Raw genomic sequence first — 6,745 nt, forward strand, 5'->3', positions numbered from 1 at the left:
TTGTAACAGATATTATGTATGGAGAATTTTTATAAAAGGTATCAAAAGCCCTCTCCCTTTTTTCCAAAGTACGATATTTGTTTTCTTTTCTATTAAATTCAGTTATTCTTCTCCTTTGCTACAATGCATCTTTTGGTAAAAGTCAAATTAAATTAAAAATCTGCACCGCTTCAAACATGAAATGAATGTAACTGCTTATGCATAGACCATAATTAATAAAATATACTTCTAGGACAATCCGTTAGTGCTTTTTCTTTTGAGAGCCTTATTAACATGCCAATGGTAGGATACGAATCTTATATAAATGACTAAGACCGACTAAGGCTAATTTGAGGGGTTGTCGGAGGAAAATCCCGGGCTTAAAAACACGAAATCCCGAGATGCAGAATTTAAAGAAATTCATATCCCGAAATCCCGAAATCGAAAATATATTTCCGGATCCGGTAAGGATTAATCCCCAAATCCCGAGCTTAAAATCACCCGATCCCGATGTCCAGAAAAAGGTCCTGCCTTCCTCTAATCTCTACCCGACTTTCATTTTTGCCAAATCACTACTTTCACTTTCAACAATAAATGTGTATGCCCCATTTATGGGCATTATGTTTTCTAGTCTGTGCATCCGTGCGTTCGTTCGTTCGTTCGTCTGTCCGTCCGTCCGTATGTCCCCCTTCAGGTGAAAGTTTTTGGTCGAGGTAGTTTTTGATGAAGTTGAAGTCCAATCAACTCGAAACTTAGTAAATATAGTGCCGATGTGGCATCCGTGTACTATGGACACATTCTTGTTTCAACATTTTTTACTTTGACTTATTTTAATGTATCTGCAATTGGTATGACCCCTTAAATAGTAAACATTTCAAAGAAAACAGTGGACAGAATACAGAGAGTCTCTATATATTAAAGTAGTATAATCGTAGTTTACATGTAGGTAAACGCGAAAAATAATTGTCCTCTCTAAGGAGGTATAATAGTTGTGGTTCTTGCGATCTAAACACCTTGATATGGAGAACACTCTGATTGGCTTATCCACTTTTCATTTTTGTTATCTATCAAACGATTGGTTGTACTTGTGCATGTTTCAAACCGAAAGTCTTATCTATCACGAAAAGTCAGTCTGTTGACGGAATCAATATCCGAACTCCTTGGTTTTTGTCGTTTTTCTCCAAAAATAAATCTGAATAATCATAAGAATGGATGACAAATGCGACTATTTATGTTACCTATAGAACACAGAGGCATGCTGATTTATTTATCGTGGAAGGAAGAGAAGCGACACACAAAATGAGGTCTTCTCGTTTAATATTATAGATACTGCCTTAATGATAACATGACTTTAATCACTGTTTAAATTTGTTTGCTGGGCATTACCAATTATGGATTCGGTAATTTCCGCTAAAAAAACGAAGTTTACCGAATCATCTCATCATACATCAATCTCATCATACATCAAACATCATCATCACCGATCATCAACAAAAAACGTATACTGTTGTGAGCACTTCATATAATGTCGTGAGCACTTCATATAATGTTGTGACCACTGCATATAATGTTTGGACCACTGCGTATAATGTTGTAAGCACTTCATATAATGTTGTGAGCACTTCGTATAATGTTGTGAGCACTGCATAGGATGTTGTGAGCACTGCATATAATGTTGTGAGCACTGCATATAATGTTGTGAGCACTGCATATAATGTTGTGAGCACTGCATATAATGCTGATCATTAACATAAGGCAGTCATGGCGTTCCATGGTAGCCTTGGGTTGTTTTCTGTTCTTTAGTCAGTTGTTTTCTCTATGACATTCTACGTTTCTATTCTCAATTATATCTACTTTAAATAGTTCAAACTGGAGACAGCCTTTCGTTTTGAAGTGTAAGTTTTTGCTTTTTCTAAGAATGTAATTAGTACACTTATTTCAACATATGCAGTATAGCAGTGTTGGAAGAAAAAACGAATCAACTCACCACCAGATTCTTAACTGTGCATTTTCATAATAGGACTTTCGGATTAGTATATATGCGAGAGAAAAAAGGGTACACTGTGGAAATAGAATATGGTCACCCCTTTGATTAGTTTGTGTGTTTAGACATATATTGATAAATACACTGCAACATCCGGTCAGAAAAATCAGATTCATCGTGTAGAAAGTATGCAGTGAACGCTCTCTGCACATTAAAGAACCATTGCAAAATTTCTCTTAGTGTTCATATTTGAAATTTGTTCGGCAGCATATCTGTCCTTATCCAGCATATTAATCTAATTTTCCAGTGATAGTCTATTAGGGACGGTGCATTATTTATCAAGCAGGGGGGACCGGTGCAAATGGTAAGGGGACATGTACTTTTTCAACGTGCAAAGTAGTGGGACCTGATGATTTTTCATTATCTTAATGCATGGGACATACACTTTTTTCAAATGCTTAAGTAGTAAACATTTTATTTTAATTAGCCCAAAAATACACACAAGAAACATTCAAACAGAAACAGAATATGATAAACAATTTTAGTTTTGACTGGTGTAAATCAGCCCATGTAACCAAATTTAAATATTGGTCTTACAAAATTCAAGCTTATTAGGTAGTTTGATTTATTGCTGTGAAATGAAAGAATTTAATTTTACAATAGGTAAAAATAAAGATTATTATATAAATTCAGATAGGCATCTTTAATTTTTTTTATAACTTTTTCAAATCAACTTGGATTTTCATCAAACTATGCAGCTATCTTTGATATATATATTAAGCTTACTGAATTCCAGGTCATTTTAGTTTATTGTTGTATTGCTGTCAAATTTAACAATTAAATTGTAAAGTGTACTATCTCTATTTTGTTCGAACTGCAAATTCTAGCTTTTTGACCTAGATTTATCTAATTCTTAAATTTGACAGCAATACAACAAAAAAACAAAATGACCTAAGATTCAGTAAGCTTAATATATCTCTAAGATAGCTACATAGTTTGATGCAAATCCAAGTTGATTTGAAAAAGTTATTAAAAAAGTTAAAGATGCCTATCTTAATTGCAAATCCTAGCTTTTTTTACCAAGATTACTTTAATTCTTAAATTTTACAGCAATACAACAAAAAACTAAATGACATGGGCTTCAGTAAGCTTAATATATATCTAAGATAGCTGCATAGTTTGATGAAAATCTAAGTTGATTTGAAAAAGTTATAAAAAAAATTAAAGATGCCTATCTAAATTTATATAATAATTTTTATTGTTACCTATTGTAAAATTAAATTCTTTCATTTCACAGCAATAAATCAAACTACCTAATACGCTTGAATTTTGTAAGATCAATATTTAATTTAGTTAGATGGGCTGATTTACACCAGTCAAAACTAAATTTGAAGGTCAAGACTAGTCGAGAATGTTAAAATGATTGTCAAAAATATTTATATCACAATAAATATTGTTGCTTTACGTTATTTAAGGTACAGATTGTGTTTTTATTCACTCAATATATTCATGATATTCATGGGACACATACTTTTTTAATGAATAGAGGTCATGGGACATAACTTTTTTTTCCTATCACATCAGCATGGGACAATACTTTTTTCCAAACAGGTTTTGGGATTTGCACAGGTCCCCCCTGCTTGATAAATATTGCACCGTCCCTTATGTCACGCACTGAACCCGGTGTATGTATTGTTTATATGTTCACGTCTTGGACATGCATGACATGGTTCCATTTGATTTAAGCAATCATCAATCAATCAATCAACCAATTAATTAACCCATCAATTAATTAATTAACTAATCAATTCAACCAATTCAATCCAGGTTATCGGTCTGCTTTCAAATGTCAATAGCATGCTATTCTCTATAATGTTCATGTAATATATGACACTCGTGATAACGTTTTTCCTTCTTCGGGGTATCCACGATATAGTATGAAAAGTTATTAAACTTCCACCCCTTATCAATTATTCAAGAACTAAAAACTAACAAACATCTTCCTCGAATAAAAATTAATAAGTAAAGACAAGACAGTGTAATTTCAAGATACCTTAACTCCGCCATTAATGTCAATTTTAAATATGACAAACATCTTCCTCGGATAAAAATGAATAAGTAACGACAAGACAGTGTACAGATGCCTACACTCCGCCATTGATGTCAATTTCAATGTGTTCTGCAATATGCATAGGAAATTGAATTCTTTTTAATATTTAACGGACTTTTTAAATTAAAGATCAACAAAACGTGCCAACGAATACTCAAGCTGTTGCTTGATTTTGCAACGTTTATTAGACGAAGGTTAAATATTGTTCTTGTCACAAATCGATGTACTCATCAATGTACTATCTTAAATGAATAAAAACCGATTAATCGACATTATCTAGTATTTGGATTATCTCAATTATCTCAAATATCCAAATAAGATGTAGTATGGTGGCCAACTTGAGACATCTCTTTACCAAATGACGTAGAATTTTTATACAACTATAGATCACCATACAACAATAAGCACAATCCTTACCAGATGTTAATCCAGGATTTTGAAAAAAGGGGGCTCAAACAAGACAACATTTGGAGTGAAACACGTAAAAAGTCTTATCAACCATAAATGTAGTTCCATAAAGGAGAACCGGGCTTCATCCCTTTCTCAATCCGCATCTGCATACCGCATGGTTAGGTTAAAAAAAGGCGCAGACATGACACTTGATTTATTCTTTGTTCATTCCGAAGCGGCTTATCAACATAACATCAAATATTTGCCACTGAATCAGTGTTAGGCAAACTTCAATCGACCAATCAATCATCTGGTATCTTGACTTTATTTTTCTAAGGTAAAGTAAATTATTAATTGGATAACGCTCTTTTAAAAATGTGATTTAAGAACAAAACGATGTTATTTGTTTTGAAGCGTTCGTGTTAGTGAAGTGAGAATATTTTTACTTTTGTTATACTAATAAATTTAAATATTAAAAGCACTCCGTAACTTTAAAGATCGTTTCATCAATAAAAAACAGGATATAACCAATCACCAAAAATAAAAGACATTACAAGCAGACCACATCAACCAACAACTTCTCCGACAATAAAGAGAAAAATACAAAATGTTTGATTTTTTTAAGACAATTATTTACTCAAACGGACGTCTTGAACTTTCCTTCCGTTCGATAAACAATTTGAATAAGGGAACAATAATTTAACTTCAAAAGGAGGGAAGGGGGTTGGATGGATGGGGGGTATGGTCCCCCCTCCAATTTGCCGACTATAAATAATCTGGTCAAGCAGAGGACACGATAGATAAAAAAGAAGATGTGGTATGATTGCCAATGAGACAACTATCCACAAAAGACCAAAATGACACAGACATTAACAACTATAGGTCACCGTACGGCCTTCAACAATGAGCAAAGCCCATACAAGCATGTTCTGAATCCTTATTTTCCCTATACCTTAGAGTGTTAAATTTTTAACAATATAATTTAGTTGATTGTTGAAAAACTAAATAAATTAAAATTTCTAAGGATTTTCTTATCCCAGGCATAGATTACCTTAGCCGTATTTGGCACAACTTTTTGGAATTTTGAATCCTCAATGCTCTTCAACTTTGTACTTGCTTGGCTTTATAAATATTTTGATATGAGCGTCACTGATAAGTCTTATGTAGACGAAACGCGCGTCGGCGTACTAAATTATAATCCTGGTACCTTTGATAACTACATGTATCTGACTGAGACAAAAAATATAATCATCCCTTAAAGTTCAATGAGTTGTTCCCTAAGTACCAATTGTGAAGTACAAATCATGTACGTAACAAGATTGATGTGTTTAACGTCCAGCGCAAAATCTAATACATGTACATATTCATGACGAGAACAAGTAAGTGTTTTATGATCATTAACCTTGCTTAATACTAGACCGACATGCTGAGTCAAATTGTAATGTGCTAGTTAACTAGGAAACGGTCTGACAGATTTCGAGCCCATCAGTCTTACACCCGCTTGTTTGGCGGAGAAGAAGCAATTACCAAGCTTTAAGTCTTTGTTTTGACAAGGTAGGGAGGACGTTACAAGAAAGACGAATACTACTTAGTAATTTCCAGCGGCAAATATTTTATGTATGTTCAAGACGAAAACAAATCAACAATAATTACAATGTAATTGAGGTCGTCTAGGATAAAGGGGGAATCGGTTATATTTATTTCGTGATAAACTTAAGGTAGGTTGTTTAGGATATAGGGGGAATCGGTTACATTTATTTCGTTATAACTTAAGGTATATTTTACCTTAAATTATCACGAAATAAATAAAATTTTACCTTAAGTTATCACGAAATGAATATAACCGATTCCCCCCTGTATCCTAGACGACCTCTATTACATTGTTATAATTGTTGATTTGTTTAAATGGGAAACTTAATTGAAAAAAGCATTTTAAAAGGTATGTTCGTTTAAAGCACTTTCCTGGTTTTAAATAGTATTCAGTGCCTTTTGAAGACTAGAGATGTCCTATCGTTTTAAAACTTAATTTGAAATAATAAATATTAGGCCATTTTTAAGTGTTTATAAAACCTTAGGGTCAAAAAGGACCTACATGTTATATGTGTTTTTTTATCTATTTAATATATAATATGAAAAAAATTATAATCCAACAAAACTAAATAAACTACGTTTTCTTACCTGATCAATGTTGAAAGATGAATACACAGGATGATAATATTTTAGATAATCAATTTCATTGTCCATTTTTCAAATGAACAGCTGTTCCGTCATATATTCTCCTC

General features: G+C 32.8%; 1 protein-coding gene across 1 annotated transcript in view; it reads right to left on the reverse strand.

Annotated features, from left to right (window-relative positions):
- LOC143042348 (polypeptide N-acetylgalactosaminyltransferase 5-like) overlaps positions 1–6,745 on the reverse strand; it is a 33,329-nt gene extending 26,584 nt beyond the window's left edge. Inside the window, exon 1 of the mRNA XM_076214625.1 lies at positions 6,642–6,745. The gene's annotated coding sequence lies outside the window, so the exon portion shown is untranslated. The remainder of the gene's footprint in view (positions 1–6,641) is intronic.

Source organism: Mytilus galloprovincialis, chromosome 8 (genome assembly GCF_965363235.1).
Source record: "Mytilus galloprovincialis chromosome 8, xbMytGall1.hap1.1, whole genome shotgun sequence".
NCBI lineage: Eukaryota > Metazoa > Mollusca > Bivalvia > Mytilida > Mytilidae > Mytilus > Mytilus galloprovincialis.